The sequence below is a fragment of the Lynx rufus genome, unplaced genomic scaffold, assembly GCF_022079265.1.
Source record: "Lynx rufus isolate CCGP_SWC_20201006 ecotype Redwood Valley unplaced genomic scaffold, mLynRuf1.p SCAF_20, whole genome shotgun sequence".
Taxonomy (NCBI): domain Eukaryota; kingdom Metazoa; phylum Chordata; class Mammalia; order Carnivora; family Felidae; genus Lynx; species Lynx rufus.
Window position 1 is genome coordinate 26,817,302 of NW_025814835.1, and position 16,589 is coordinate 26,833,890.

Below are 16,589 nucleotides of genomic sequence, written 5' to 3' on the forward strand. Positions count from 1 at the left end.
TTATTTTTTTTAATTTTTTTAATGTTTATTTATTTTTGAGAGAGAGAGAGAGACACAGCATGAACGGGGGAGGGGCAGGGAGAGAGGGAGACACAGAATTTGAAGCAGGCTCCAGGCTCTGGGCCATCAGCCCAGAGCCCGACGCGGGGCTCGAACTCACGGACTGCGAGATTGTGACCTGAGCTGAGGTCAGACCCTTAACCGACTGAGCCACCCAGGCGCCCCAGATTTTTATTATTTTTGATAAAAACTAGCATGTGAATAAAGACTGTGTGTACACAGAGGCAGGTACACATCTTCAACATGAATTCGTTTAAAAATTCATTTAAAAATTCATTTCAAAAAGTGCTATTTCGTCATATTGAGATAAAAATCCAGCTGGTGTCAGATTTCTTCATCGTCATTTGCAACAAAAGTAACACCATACCTTTGTTCTTTACAATTTCTACTTAGGTTATCTCATTTAATCGGTGTCCTTTTAGTTGTAAATGACTGGATCTTTCTTTAAGAGGTAGTAAGCTTGCTGCAATTGCGTTCCACCAGGATGAGCGAGTATACAGACTGGATGCTGATAGGATACTCAAGAGTTGTGTCAAGGGCAACTCAGAAGATTGGACAAAGCTGTGCAGAATGCCTGCAGACCTTTGACACACACAGAGCATATTCCTGCTACACAAATGCTCTATTTCACCTTTTTTCAATTACTTAGTAATTTTTTTTTTTTTTTTTAATCTCCGAGTTTGGGAAGACAACTGAGAACAAGATGCTGTCCTTGTCCTTCAGGAATTTACAATCTACACGGGGGAGACAAAACATACACATGAAAAGTTAAAAAACTGCTCAAGACTAAACTAACTGATCAAGGCATTAATCAAAGCGAAGTCATGGTATGTAAATCATTTTGACTACGAGAGAAAATTCAGAGGTGAGTGATATCCTTTGGGCTGGAGTAACCAGGAAGGGTTTTATAGATTTATCAGAGGAGATGGAATAGGAGTTATATCTTTTGAAATATCAGCAAAAGGACAGATTTTTAAAAAACTCAAACTGCCTAAGAATTAATGATGGAATTTAAGTTTTCCAACTTGTGACTCCACAGATCTCTTTCCAAAAGCAACCACCATTACTATTTGTCTTCTTTGTCTTTCCAACACATTTAACTACTTTTAAATTGCTTCTGAATTGATTTTTTTTAAGTTTATTTATTTTGAGAGAGCGAGAGAGCAGGGGAGGGCCAGAGAGAGAGAGAGAGAGGGAAAGAGAACCCCACGCAGGCTCCGTGCCGTCAGCACAGAGCCCAATGTGGGGCTTGAACCCATGGACCGTGAGATAATGATGGGAGCTCAAACCAAGAGTTAGATGCTTAACCGCCTGAGCCACCTAGATGCCCCTGAATTGATTTTGCAACGTCTATCCACATAAAAATAAGACTCAATACAATTTATACAATAGGGACCTACTGTTAGGTCTGTCTTGAGGTACCCCAGTGGATTTCCAAGCTGGTTGTTGCCACGACAATCTCTGATCCATCTGCCTTTAGTTTCTTTCTTGACCCCCTTTAGTTTAGACGCATTTCTAGCAGAGGGGACAGTAGGCATGCTCACACTTCTAAGCCCTTTGGGGACATCATTGTAGTCAGGTTTTCCCTCCTCCCCTTTCCTCAATCCCAGAGGTCCTGAAAAGCTTCCTAAAGGGAAGAGTTAGGAACCCAGATTCTGACACTTCGGAGAGATGGTCTAATGTAGACCTCAAGCATATTACCCATTTACTTAATGTACCCCAAAGCACCTAACTCCCATATTGGGAGCAGATTCTTCTGGAATCCCAGCCACCCTTGCTTTTGTTTCTACTCCCACTCTCCCACGTGGACACCCAAGTGCACATCCGGGTCACAAAGGAGAAAATATTTGTGTGACCCAGGGTAGCTTTTTATAAGTTATTTCATATTAAAACAGTTGGCTTGTGTTAGCAGGAAGAAGAACCAAAAATCAAAAACAGCCTTCCTACTTCTAAATGGAACAGGCTTTGTCCTAGACTATCCTCCCTGATGTCTCTGGGAAGTGGAAATAGAAATCTTAGGAGGTGGAACAGCTCCACCAATTGGCTTCCCGGGTCTCCTTCACAAGCTAATTTTTAAAAGGGGTGAATACAGCTGTCTCTAAACTGACAATGGTAGAATCCACCCTGGAGGTAAACTTGTGAAGAATTTCTGCCGAGTACGTTCATCTTAGCACAAACGCATGAAGGCAACAGAAAGGAAGAAATGATAACGACTATTGACTTTCCTTCCACTTCAAAGCCCTACGCTCTTCATAGTCATATTTATTTTATTGAATCACCACGTAACTATTTTATTCAAAAAAATTTTTTTTAACGTTTATTTTTGAGACAGAGAGAGAGCATGAACAGGGGAGGGGCAGAGAGAGAGAGGGAGACACAGAATCCGAAGCAGGCTCCAGGCTCTGAGCTGTCAGCACAGAGCCCTACGTGGGGCTCGAACTCACAGACCGTGAGATCATGACCTGAGCCGAAGTCGGACGCTTAACTGACCGAGCCACCCAAGCGCCCCATCACGTAACTATTTTTAAAGAGCCATCATTGCAGGTGAATTCCACTTGTCAAAGCTCACAGATTGGGAACACAGCAGCATTCAAAACTACAATTTGCTTAACTCCAGGGCTTCCATATTGGAGGAGGTGGTAGAAATGAACATCTTGATGGTCTGGAAAACATGCAGGACACAGAGAATGGCCAACTATCTCTCCAAGTCGATTTGAAGGCACGCTCTTCAGGGAAGCTTTCATTTCTGAAAAGAAAGAGTATGCTTCAAAACTCTTGCGGTTGGAAATGGTCACCTGGCCTGTTAGAAAACAGATGTGCACTACCAAGTGTCTCTTTCCTCGTTTGTCTTGAGCTCTCCGTTGAAGCCACAAAGTAAGGATGGAGGGGGATGAGTGCGGGCCATGGAGCCAAGAAAACCGAGTTCCGGTCTTGCTCTGGCACCAACTACCCGTGTAAGACCTGTTCCTTTTCGTCTTTGGTTCTGTGGTGCTCCCCGCCAAACGTAGTAGGTGCTTAATAAATACTTGATGTGATTAGCTGGGTTCAATGTTTCAGCATAGGCTTGGGTGTCCGTAGGGTACAAGCGACAACATTACCGAAGTGCGGACACCCACCCACCAGCCTTGGACAGCCAGCAGCTTAGGGCCTTGTATCGCACATGTGCGAAGTTGGGGCCTAAGAACATCGCCTCATCAGCGGAGAATTGAAGAGGAAGGGAAGATAACCCAGCAATTAGGGAGCATCGTGCTAAGCGCTTATCTTTTAGACTTCGCAAGGATCTTTCAGAGCATGCATGACTAGCACCATTTTTAACGAAGACAGAACCAAGATTCCGGTTCTACCTAAATACCTGGCATCCCTTACCCTGGCTCCTAAAGCCCGTAAAAATCCCCTCCTTGGGCTTATTTACATCTCGGACCCCGCCCCGTTTACCACCACGAGGGCCCCGCCCACTCATTCGCCTCTGGGCGGGCCCAGGGTGGGTCGGGTCCTCGGGTTTCTGCGGACCCGTTTTCTGCCCCACCTCGTCCTGTCCCCGAGGCGGACCCCGGGCCCCCTCAAAAGATGAGCACGTGTCCACTCCCGGCTTGAGTACGGAAGGTAGACTAGGCGGCGGCCCCCACAGGCCCCACCCAATGGCGCTGGCAGGAGACCGGGGAGGGGCCCCGGGCCCAGGCGATGAGTGAGGGGTGGTCGGCAGCTCGGCGGGTTCCGTGCCTTCCCTTCCCCTGCTCATCTCTCCCCTTCCCCTTCTCTTCCCAGAGCCTCGTGGGAGCGCGCCCTAGACGTAGTCAACCGAAACCGCGGGCGTCCCACTCCGCCTCATCCTCGGCCGCCCGGCAGCCCTCCCGCCCGGCCGCGCCTCGCCTCACGCTCTACGGGGGAGGCGGGACCAATCAGCGAGCGACGTCTCCCTTCCGATTCGAGGCCCCCGACGCGCGGCTCACACCCCGAGCACCGCGCGCGCTGATTGGCTGCGCGCGCCGCCGGTCCGGCCGGGAGGGCGGGGCGGCCAAAGGGAAAGAAGGTGGGGAGGTAGTGGCCCGCGACTCTCCGAACCCCGCTCGCGCCCCGACTCTTCCCGGGTGCTCGGCCTCCTTCCTTCCCTCCTCCGCTCACCCCGTCTTCCGTGCGCGCCGAGCGCTGCGCTCGGCCGGCGTGCCTCGCGCCCTAACGGGCGGCCGGGGGCGCCAATCAGCGGGCGGCAGGGTGCCAGCCCCGGGGCTGCGCCGGCGAATCGGCGGGGCTCGCGGCCCGGGGTGGGAGGCGGGTCTACCGCGCGGCCGCGGCGGCGGCGGAGCAGCTCCCAGCCAGCAGCCAGCGAGCGCCGAGCGAGCCGCCCGGAGGTGGGTGCGCCGCGCCGCTGCGGCCGGCGGCGGAGGGCGCAGGGCGGAAGCGGAGGTGGGCCGGCGGGAGCGGCGGGGGAGGGCCCGGCCGTCCGGGCGGCCCGAGGGGTGGGGGATGCGGGCGGGCGCGCGCCTGAGGGGAGGAGGGGCGGCGGCGGCGGCGGCGGGACGCGCGTCCCCACCCCCTCCCTCCGGCGGGCGGTGGCCGAGCCCGCGCCCCCTCCCCGCGCGCCGGGCCGCGGGCCGGGCAGTGGCTGGGGGGCGGGGCGGGCCGGGCGGCCGCGAGAGTGTTTTCAGTTCCGCCTCCAATCGCCCCTTCCCCTCTCCCCGCCAGCCCCTCATCCCATTCGGAAGAGGAAGGAACAAAAGGTCCCGGACCCCCGGCTCTGACGGGGCGGGACCCGGAGCCTCGGCGCGCAGGTAAAGCGGCGGCGCCCGGCGGGCCCTCGGGGCTAGGGGTGTGTTTGTGTCGGGCTCGGGTCGGCGAGGCTCGCCGCGTCACATGGCCGCGGGGGCTGGGGGCCGGGGTGTGGCGGGGCCGGACGGCCCGGAGGGGAAGGGGTCGGCGCCCGAGCTGCTCCTCCGGGAGCTGGGGCCGGCCGGGGCCCGTCCCCTCCGCCGCGAACGCGCTTGGTAGTTTGTGGTTCTGATTTTCAAAGCCGGAGGGACGGAGCTCTCGTTTCGGGAGTTGTTGGCAAGCCGTGTTAGGAGCGTGCGATACTTCGCTTCCACTTTCCTCCCCCCCCCCCCCTCGCCCCGTAACCTTTGTTAACCATTATAGTCCCGGGGTTCTGAATTGCTTGTGTGTACTCTCACAAGCACGCACACGGCTGATACTCTGCCGAGATCCTTCTGCATTCACTTGTGAAAGTTGCTCTGCGAGCGGAGCCCATTAGTTTTTATCACACGCCTTTAGGAAAGCACGCTAATTGATTCGCGTATTTCAAACTTGGTTTACAAATTGCAACTGTTTTGTTTTCTCTTGGGGGATACTGTCCTTGGGTTGGGTACTTTGGGCTTTTACTTAACCTTTTTGTGGTTATGGTTTCCTTTTGATCCCAAACAAAAGGAAAACAATACCTAGGTTGGTTTTGTTGTTCCTTCCTCTTGACCCCTTAAAAGTTAAATACTACCGGTTTCTTGTCAATTAAACCTTTAATTAGAAAAGCATCTCCAGGTAAAACGAGTTTGGAAGCATTTTTCCATCAAAATCGTGTCTTGTTTGTTACAGTTTGGAGTGTCCTAAATTTGGTTGTTTTAAACTTCTGAAGTAACACATGTAAAGTAACTGTTAATGGATAAATAAGTGGTCACACAAACTTAACTTGGGAGTAATTACATCTTTCAAAAGTGCTCCTTGAAATTTGAATTAATTTATAGAATTCTTCATAATTCTGTAATCTTTGTTCCTTTTCATTTTTTTCCTGGTTTTCTATGAATTGAACCTGTATCACTGATCGTAAGGATGTTTTTCCTTGAGCCACATAAAATAATTAATTTGCTGTTACTCTGAAAATACATTTGCTTTTCTAGTTTTGACCCCCTTTAAAACGTTTTCTTTAGATAGAAGTGTAAGTTAAGTAGTTAAATGAAGTTTGAGGAGTTTTAATGTAAATACATAAATATGCGAAGCAGATATAACAGAGATGGGAGACATCATGTAAAATAGATTTCATAAATGTATACTGGTTTGAGGATTTTTCTCATTTGCTTTAAAAAAACCATACAGGATATTGGAGGAATTTTCTCAACCAGAAGTTTATTTAGCAAACATTTATATTAAATTAGAAAAGTAACACTGATTTTTGTTTTTAAAGTTCCTTAATTTTTGCCATAAAATTAGTCGTGGTAATGAATATGTTGAGTCTAAGTGCTCACTTAGTACTCTTAATGTTAAAATTGAGTTTAAAGTAGTTCATTGGCAAGTTTTAATCAATGTGATTGGAAATCTCCATTTCTGGGCTTGTTTAGTAAGAAATTGCTCTCAGAGCTTTGCTTTTATGTGTTGTAGTTGTGTCTTCTAAAGTGCTTTTACATTGTAGGTGTTCAGCAAAAGTTTGCTTTTTCATGGTTGTAACTTACCTGTGCCTAGCCGAAAGTGATCAAATCTACACAATCTGTAAGGTTCGTGTAATAATAGTCCTGTAAGAAACCATGAGGGGTAATTTCCTGTTGTTTGTGGCTTGTCAGGCCTGGTATGTGTTTTAACTAAGTAGGAATTTGGGGTTGGTTTTGTATATTTCAGCACTCTTTAATAGGAACAAAGGTTATTTCTATTTCAAGATGGCAAAAGGTCCCCTTTTCATTTTCATATTGTAAATATTAGAATCATGTTGTTATAATATTCATGTTGAGGGGAGATATGTGGCTGCATAGCCTGCTGATCAAAGAGCCATTTATTAAGTTTTTGTATTTAGGTGATATTTTCAGTTTTGGCTCTTATAAATGCCTGAATGCTCTCCTTATTCTATTGGTTTTGTACTTTAGGACTCCAAAGGCCTTGTTTTAGAGCAGCTCTTTTTATACAGGTGTTTTTGTAATGCTTATAAAAGCTGTATTTGGCGCAGTCCGGCAGATGGGGGCTCATTCACGTTCTTGGGATGAGAGTCATTTTTAGAGGGTGGAGAGGGGCATGTCTTTCAGATCCCTTGTCTTTTGATGGGAGGAGAGGAACCGTTGTTAAGCTTTTAGTTTTTGTGAGATGAAAGCTGTTTTCCACTAAGTATTGCAAGGGTATGTCACAAGTGAGAATCCAAAGATTTCAAAACCAATTCAGGAGAGGTTATACATTTATTCAACAAATAACTTGTATTTATTGAACAAGTAGCATTTATTCAACAAGTAAAATAGGCTTTGCTGTGTGTCAGGCCCTGGACTCGGCAATAAAGTATCTAACAGGGAACAAGTATACCCCTGTTCCTTAATGGAATTAGAAAAAAGTAGAAACTCCTTCTATCTCCTGCCTTGTCCTCCAGTCTTCAGAGTAAGGAAATCACTTTATTGTACAAATTGAGGGAGCTTGCGATATGTTACTGAGCCAGTTTCTAAAGTATGCTTGCGTTGCATACTTTACCGTAGAGGACATTACCAGGGAAGACAAGTGTTAACTCATAGTGTCACTGGGAACAGTCTGTAGTTTGGGGAGGAGCTTGTCATCAGTTTTTCACTATCTATACAACTGAGGATGTGGCCAGTGTTTCAGAAACACATTTGTTGCTGAACAGGTGAACACTTGTAGAGCTAAACTTCCTTCGGCCTTAGTTTGACTATCCATTGCCCTTTAGTTATAGAAAGTGGCTGGAGAAAGAAAGCAAACCTGCATCAGACACATTAAGGTGAAAGAATTGGAAATAAAGTGCAAAGACAATGACCGACATCGAGAATAAGGATTGGGCTACAATCTCATGTAGTAGGACGGCCATGGGTTGTGGCATCAGAGAGACAGGCAAATAGTTGGTTTCTCAGTTACTATGTTGGGCAAATTGCTTAACTCCTGAGCCTTGTTTTTCTGGCTGAAAATGGTTGTAAGGATACCTGCCTCTTCAGGTTATTACGAGGATTAAATGATTGTGGTTGAAGTACCTAGAACATTGCCTCAGACATAGGGTCCTCCCAGGTGATCTGTTGCTCTCTTGTAGCTTTCTTTTTTCTTTTCTTTTTTTTTTTTCTTGAGTTTATTTTGAGAGAGTGAGAGCGGAAGCACGAGTTGGGTAGGGGCAGAGAGAAAGACTTCCAAGCAGGCTCCACCCTATCAGTGCAGAGCCCGACATGGGACTTGAACTCATGAACCCGGAGATCATGACCTTAGTGAGCCGAGATCAAGAGTTGGGCCCTTAACCAACTGAGCCACCCAGGCGCCATGTCTTCTGGTTGTAGCTTTCAGCAGTTCTTTTTAAGCTAAAGTTCTAGTGATAGGAGAGCCATCGAGACCCTTAATCGGAACCTGTTGGCATTTATTTCAGGTGTTTCTAACAAAGTTATCTAGCTTCTAAACCCACAGTAGATTAGAAACAAGTAGATTGTGAGTAATGTGGGAGGTTAAGAGGAGTGGAGGGGGGTGGTGGGGTAGGAGGATGGGGAACTGTTTCAGCCTCTGAGTGTCTCGAAAGAAAAAAAAAACAGATAACAGCCTGGTGAGGATAATAGAGATAATCTATAGGACACAAAACAAATATTCAGAGCCTAACTAGCATGTCTGGGACCATTCAGTGCAGGACCAGACCTGAAAGCGTAGTAATGAATGTTCATCAATTAGCTTAAGCCATGTTTGGGAAAATCTTTTTAAGAGTGCAGTAATCTACATAATATGCTTTAGATTGTCATTTGGGATGATTAGCAAATGTTCTTAAAGGGGTAGAACATTGTGCCATATAGAATGACTTGTTTTGTGAAAGATCCAGAGGACCTACTATGAGCAAGATGTTTTTCATTTGTTTTGCTATTTAGAGCGCCACTGTTCGTGACTGAAAAGCCTTTCATGCTAGGCCAGTAGTAAAGAAAGGTGATCTAAGTGCTGTAGCACCCCATGCCACCCCCTTTTTTTTTGGAGTAGGTCATTCCTTGTCAGTCTGCAGGGGTGTCAGCTAAAACATTTCACTCAGGCTTCAAGATAGAGTGTGCTGGAGATTTCGAGGACTGAACAAGTAAGGACAGTTGGCTAGCCTGTCTGTTGAGGGCTTCTTGCCTCTTATGTGTGACTTTGACCCAGTATTTAGCCTTAATAATTTTTTTGTTTTTAGATTATTCTCCTTCCTACCCAGGAAGAGTTACTTTCTGAATCTACTCCGTTAAATGCTAATTGGTGACCTTGTAACACATCGCCTTAGCCATTTTTTTTTTCCAGTAGTACGCAAGTAATTCAATCTTACTCATTTAAAAATGAGTTTGAGGCTTATGGCTTGTCTCTGATCAATTTTGATCATTATTCCAGATTGTTATAATTGCGATGTATTCAATTAGGGCATATTTCAGTGCTGATTCTAGCTAGTCATGTCAAGGATAGCCCTCAGCTTCAGTTTCTGTAATTTCATGTGGGGAGAATATAATTTTGCCAAGCTAGATGGATTTAGACACTGCCTTTGATTTGGCCAGATAGCCAGAAATATTAAGCTAATTCTGTGACTTACATTCTAGAGTACACAGGGTGTACATTCCTCTTAGATGTAATTGAGCCACAGTAGTAGGGCTGGTGCCTGGTAATTTAGATCTCTTTAGTTTGGGCTCTTAAGAAAATAGAGATCCTAGTGAGTGACTTTAATCCCATTAAAATTTGTGAGTTTATTTCATTGTCATATGAAATGGTCACTAATTCTTCTAGGTAGTCCTGTGATTTTTCTTTTTCCTTCTTTTTTTTTTTGTCTTTTTTTTTTTTTTTTTAGTCCTGTAATTTTTCAAAATCTGGAATTACTTTGGCCTGAGGATGAGAGCAGCGGAAAGTAAGTGTAGACTTTAGTTGCTATCTGTTCAGTACATGTGCCCAGTTTGCGTCTGAAAACCTGCATTTCCTTAAATCTGGTGTCCTCCTCCTAACTCCCTTCCATTTTGGGGGAGGGCATAGTTTCAGGCTTAATGTGTTCAGTTGGTAAGGAAGAATAATCTTGGGGGGAGCCATTGGAAGTCCATCAAGTTCATTACCTTGATTCAAAAAAGATGCCATCTGAGCAAGTAACATGGGAAATCTGTGATCTTGTAATTTGCCTGTGTCTAAGGTAAAGTGCATTTTCATATGCTGCTTCAGCTCTTGCAAAAATTCTAGAAAGAGATAATGGTTAGGGGCGCCTGGGTGGCTCAGTCAGTTGAGCGTCCTCCTTCGGCTCAGGTCATAATCTCGCGGTTTGTGAGTTCGGGCCCCGCGTTGGGCTCTGTGCTGACAGCTCGGAGCCTGTAGCCTGCTTCAGATTCTGTGTCTCTCTCTCTGCCCCTCCTCTGCTCATACTCTGTCTCTCTCTGTCTCTCAAAAATAAATAAATGTTAAAAAAAAAAAAAAGATAATGGTTAAACTTTTGTGAATATTAAGGAAATGCTCTGTTTTAATCTCATGCTTCTTTACAAAATACGGGGCGGCGAATCTGATTTGCAAAGTTCACAGAATAAACTCCTGATAAATGCTACAGTGGAAGCAGGGCCGTGAGCTTTCTCCCTTGATTTGAATGACCTGTGGAAACTTTTTTGTTGACTAGAGATGTTCTATCTGTGGCAGTGAATGCAAATTTTCCATGCTTAGACCAGCCTTTTACTTCACAGACAGGTGGTTAGGCAGTAGTTCACGTAAACTGGCCATTTAAACTTTTATTTATAAACTGTTTTAAGTATCAGAGGGTTCGGCTTTGGTCTGAGGTTTGTACGTCATTTCTGCTCTAAGCCAGTAGTTTTCAGACTTAACACGTGCACGCTCGCGCGCGCGTGCACACACACACACACCCACCCACCCCTGTATGCGCACAACAGCACCCAGAACGTACAAAACATTATGCAGAATCTCCAAATGTAAGGGGGATGGGCGGTTGCAGAAGTCCTGCCTGCTCAGTTGTCCTCTCCCGTGGGAAACCTTTGAAGCTCCCCCTGAGAACTAATAGATCGCGGAGAAAAACCTTGGCTGTAGACCCGAACTAATATGGTAGACACTAGCCACAGGTGGCTGCTTAGCACTTGAACTGTGACTGCAGTAACTGAGGAAATAAATGTTAAATTTAATTTTAATAGAAAGTTTTGTTGAACAAGCCTACTCTAGACTTTGCTTTGATTGCACTTGCCCACCCTGAGGACTGTAAGCGGCTGCTCCCAGGTCAAGACTCTGGGAGTTGGAAGGGCATTTGGAGTACTGAATCTTCATGCCGATTTGAGTCTGGGCCAGTGTGGTCTCCTAATAGTTGGAGATAGATAGATATATATATATATATATATATATTTTTTTTTTAATCCGGGAATGATAAACCAGCATGTAATTTTATGTTTACAAGCTGCTTACAGACATAAAGATTCCATACAACTCTTTCAAGGAGAAAGGAATAGAACTCCAAGAATAGGTAGTCTCTTTACACAGCAGTCCGTATGTAATGTGGCCTTTCACTGAGCTAATGACCTGCTTTCAGGGTTAAATTCATGCTCTCACTTTAGGTTTTAACAGTCCATAAAATTGAACACATGAATGTTTTCTATTTGCTTTCATTTAAAAGACACCCATCGTTCTCTAGTGGGGCCACCTTATGTTTCCAATGGCAGGGTCTTTCCTTCCTGGCTTACAGCTTTGGAAAAGAGCATAGTTACAGTGAGAATCGAGAAGTCTGTTTTTCAATGAGTTGTTGTCTATCTTTATATATATATTTTAATACTTTTTTATCCTCATTTCTTTGACTAAAACCATTGTCAAAATTCAGGTCATTAGTTGTTTATTATTTTTTGTTTTTGTCTACCTGTGTAGCACATGTTTGAACAGGATTGCCAAAAATCTTATGGTGATTTTGTACTCTTTCTGGAAGGACCTTAGGTGTTTGAGACAGCACTATTACATTTGAAGTATTTTATGTTGAAAAATCTAGCTTTCTTTTGAAATAAAAATTCATATAGGTATTTGGGGAATATTTTGTATTTGTAATTTGAAGATATTTGAAACCTACATTTGCTTTCTATATTTAATCACTTCCTTTGTTCTACACTTGAACCTTGGAAACGTTTTTTGCCACTCTTTCATATTCGCTTCCTACCTCCCTTTCAGAAGTTACCAGTGAATTCTGAACAGCCAAGTTTAGCAGTCTTTTTTAGTTATCATGCTACTTTTTCCAGTGTTTGTCATTATTGACTAAACTCTTCTTTACTTAGATTTCTTAAAATCACACAGACATGCCAAAGCAGACACAGATTAGGCCCATTCCACCTGCTATAAATGTTGAATAAGATGTAAGAGTTTTCCTTGGGTATATATATTTTTTCTCTTATGTATATAGTTGATCTAGAGAGGGAGGGGGAAAGGAAGGGAGGAGAGGGAGAGAGATGTTTCCAGGTACCAGAAACTTGGAAATCAGTCAGTGTTCAGGAAAAGCTGACTTCGGGGAGTTTACTAACGAATCCAGTTGCTAGGGATGAAGTTGTAATGATATGACTCTGGGAACTATGTGCTAAGTGTGTGTGTATGTATAAAAACTACTTCAGTGTCATTCAAGTATCTGGCCTCTGGGAAAAACAAGCCTCAAAGCTGTCTATGAAGAAACTAGAAAAACACTAGTCTTTATAGATGAACTTACATACCACATGAAGACCAAACATGGTAAATAAAAAGATACCAGCTAGATGCAGAATGAGGGGCTTTTAAGATAGGTAATACATTATTACCATTCAAAATTCAAAAGGTACAAAAGGATATATGGTGAAAAGTCTCTTTCCGAGCCTGTCCCTTGCCACCCAGTTGCCTTTCCAAAGGCTAGTAACGTTACTAGGTTTTTGGGTAATGTTCCAGTAATTCTGTCCATATATGAGCAACTTTGTGCATATATTACTTTTTAGGACAAAGGGTCACGTATTTTATATAATCATCTTATAGATTATTCCATGTCAGTACATAATGAGTACCCATTTACTTTGGTTTCAGAGTATTATTTTGTATGGGTGCTGTAATGTATTTGACCAGTCTTCTGTTGACGGACACTTAGGTTATTTCCAGTCTCAGGGTATTAAAAACAGTGTCGCAACAAATAAACTTAGTTTATTCATCATTTTACACATACATGAGGTAGGTTTCTAGAAGCAGGTCAAAGGATATCTACGTTTATGTATTTATTCTATGGAATGGACTTTATTCATGTTTTTGAGTAGGTAGTACATGAATATGGTGCAAAATTCAAAAGGAACAAAATAGTAAATAATGAAAAGTAAGTCTCCCTGAAAACTCCCACCTCCTACTCCCCAGTTCTACTTTCCAGAAAGGGAACCACTGTTATGAGCTTCTTTCTGGTGTATCATTCTAGAGCTGCTGTGTCCCAACATGTGGCCACCGAGCACTTGGAATATAGCGAGTCAGAACTGAGATGGGCAGCAAGTGGAAAATACACAGGAGATTTATAACATTTAGAACAAAAAATAGAATGTAAAGTATTTTACTTTTTAGTACTGATTGTGCATTGAAATAGTAATTTTGGATATAGTGGGATTAAATTATTAAATTATTTAAATGATTAATTTTATATTTTTACTTTAGTTTTTTAATGTGGCTAGTAGAAAATTTACGATTATGTGTGGATGGCATCCTATTTCTGTTGGGCAGCCCTGGTCTAAAGAAATTGCACGTGTATACAGACATGTATGAATACGTGAAAATTTCTCAGGCAGTTTTTTTCTTCTTTTGCATTGTAGTCTGTGGGAGCAGAAATCTCTTGCTAAGGTGGTGGTTAAAAGAGAGGTATCGGGTGGTTCTTTACTGTATCATTTACTCTTAATCATTTACGATGACCGTTGTGGGGCTCATCACAACGCTTCCATTGACTTTTATGATGTTTGTGCACTTTGGAGAGAAGCCTGGCATTCTTGGCTGTATATTTTTGAACTTGCTCCAGTTTGCATTGGTTGCCTGTATACCTAGGACACAGCAGTCATCCTGGGATCCCTCTTCATTCTTGGTCATCTTATGAGGTTCCTTCACCTTTTTTCTTTGTTAGATCCCTTATTCTTTTGGCTCTCCTTCCTTTTAATGAAACATGTCTGTCAAGACTTTCCTTGAGAAAGGGAATGTGTTGGGTAAATATCTGGAGATGTTACATGTCGAAAATACCTTTATTCTACCCTGGTTGGGTAATAGAATTCTCGGGTGGAAGTAGTCCCCCTGCCCCGAATTATGAAGGCATTGCTCTGTTGACCTCACTTACACTGTTACTCTTGAGAAAACCAAAGCTATTGTGATTCTTTTTAAAATAACTTGTTGTTTCTGCCAGGAGACTTCAGACTTTTCTTTGTCAGTAGCATTCTGAAGTTTCACAGCCACCAACCTGGATGTATGTGGGTGTGTTCTTTTCTATTGTCCTGAGGTCTCGATTGGCCCTTTAGGTCTTTCGGTTCAGGGAGTATTTCTTGATTTCTTTGATTGACCCCTGCCCCGCTGTTATCTCTAATGTCTTTCTGAAGTCCTCTTTGGACATTGGACCTCCTGAATTAAGTCCTTCAGTCCTCTTCACTTTTTCTACTATTTTTCATCCTACTGTTGTACTTTCTGGATTTCCTCTACCTTTCCAACCCTTCTATTGATGTCTGCCCTTTCTGCTATCAAGAACTCTCAAGCTTTCCAAAGCTCTTTAATTTTTTTAATGTTTCTTTTATAAAGCATGCTGCACTTGCTTCAGGGTTGCTCTTGTCTTCCCTCATTTCTCTAGCTATGTTGATGTTTTTTACAATGATTTCTTCTCTCTGTATGGTCTCAAATTTCTTGAGTTGCGTTTTTCAGGTTTGGGCCATTTTTTCCTCAGATAATGAGAGTCATCCTTGATTACGAAGGTAGGGGTCCAAAAAGCCGATTGAAAACTGAGCCTGTGGGTGAGGCTTGTCTCCTTTCAGTTTCAGTGTAGAGTAGTCTGTGTGGGCTGTTTGTTGGTAAACTCTCAGTATTAGTATCTGTACTTCTTTTCTCCTCGGTTGGGTCAGGCACCCCAGAGTCTTGATCTGACTAAATGGTAAAGGTCTGGCTGCTAGTATTTTGGGAGCCAGAACCCAGTGGAGGAAGGGATTGGGAGTCTGCGTTCAGCATGCAGTGTACTCGCGTTCATTTACTCCCTCTCTTTTCCCGGTGATCCCCAGGCCATCTCCTAGTCCAGTGAGACTGTTTTACTTTCTGCTGAGAATAAACATTTAGTCTTCTAGAGAGGGAGAGGAACAGGAACAGGTACTTAGTGACATAGAGTTGGAGAGCACATCTCAGGATCTAATTGCTTCTCAGATATCTCTCACCCAATCCTGCCTTTTTCATCTCCCCTCTCAGAGCCCTCAATTTTTGCTGTGACTAGTGCTGTCTTTTACTTAACCCTTTGAGGATTCTGCTGTGAAAATCAGGATGCTTCCCCATACCTCGCTTAGAGTTAGTAGAGTTAGTAGTCTCTGATCTGTTCATCCATTCATTTTCCAGTTATCAAAATTTTACTTGCTTTCTTTTTTACCCTTCTCTGTTTGCATGAGATTGTCTTTTTCTAATTCCTTTATTATGGTTTTTTAGTAAGCTGTGTTTTCACCTGCAACCTACTGATGAAAGTTTTCCATTAAAAAAATTTTTAAGGGTATCTCCCCACCTTTCCCCCCAAAAAGAATTGGAATTGAATGTATATCTCCAAATGAGGATGAGGGAGTGGAAATGAAGAAATTTGATCATTCCAACAGAAGGCAAAAAAGGAGGAAAAAGCAAAGAAGATGCAGAAGAATTACAAAACACAAAATAAGATGATAGAAAATTGGCCCAGGTATTTTAATAAAGCTTGCTGGTTAAAGGACAGTGGCAACTTAAAAAAAAAAAAAAAACCTCAAATGCTTTTTATTAGTAGACACAACTAAAAGTATGATGACATAGTTTCAAAGTAAAGGAATAAAAAATATACACTAGACGTTAGAATTTATGTCTGAATCCATTTTGGTCTGCTGTAACAATTCTATAGACTTGGGTGGCTTATAAAAACAAATTTATTTCTCACAGATCTGGAGGCTTGAAGTCTAAGTTCAGGGCACCAGCAGATTTGGTGTCTGGTGGGGACCTGCTTCCTACTTCTTAGACCGCTGTCTGCTGTACCTTCATCTGGTGGAAGGGAACAAGGGGATTCCTAGGCTTTTTGTTTTTTTTCCCCCCCTAGGGTTTATTTTATAAGGACACTAATCACATTCACAAGGAAATGTTTGTTACTAAAGAACTAAAGACTAATGCGTTAACTATACAATGTGATGAGTTAGGAAAAGGAAGGAAATAAAGTTGAGAAACATTAATGAAAAAAAAAGTTATAATCGGATCGACTGAACCAAAGGTGCCAAGTTGAAAAGACTACGTTTGACAAGATTGATAGAGGAGGAAAAAAAGGCACAAATGCATTAGAAGTCAAAAGGGGATATGACTACAGACAAATTGAGATTTTAAAGCTGAGAACACGGTGAACAGCTTTTTGCCTTTAAATTTGAAAACAGAATGCACAATTTCTTGTAAAATAAATTACTAAAATTGGCTTA

At 43.4% G+C, this 16,589-nt stretch overlaps 1 protein-coding gene across 4 annotated transcripts in view; it reads left to right on the plus strand.

Annotated features, from left to right (window-relative positions):
- Positions 1 to 4,328: 4,328 nt before the first annotated feature.
- The window catches only part of SMAD2 (SMAD family member 2), an 83,787-nt gene continuing 71,526 nt past the window's right edge, over positions 4,329 to 16,589 (plus strand). For 3 of the 4 annotated variants that reach the window (XM_047086337.1, XM_047086339.1, XM_047086340.1), the window contains exons 1-2: positions 4,392 to 4,409; positions 4,744 to 4,829. The gene's annotated coding sequence lies outside the window, so the exon portion shown is untranslated. Of the gene's footprint in view, positions 4,410 to 4,743; positions 4,830 to 16,589 lie in introns of all 4 variants that reach the window. The other variant, XM_047086338.1, reaches the window with a different exon arrangement.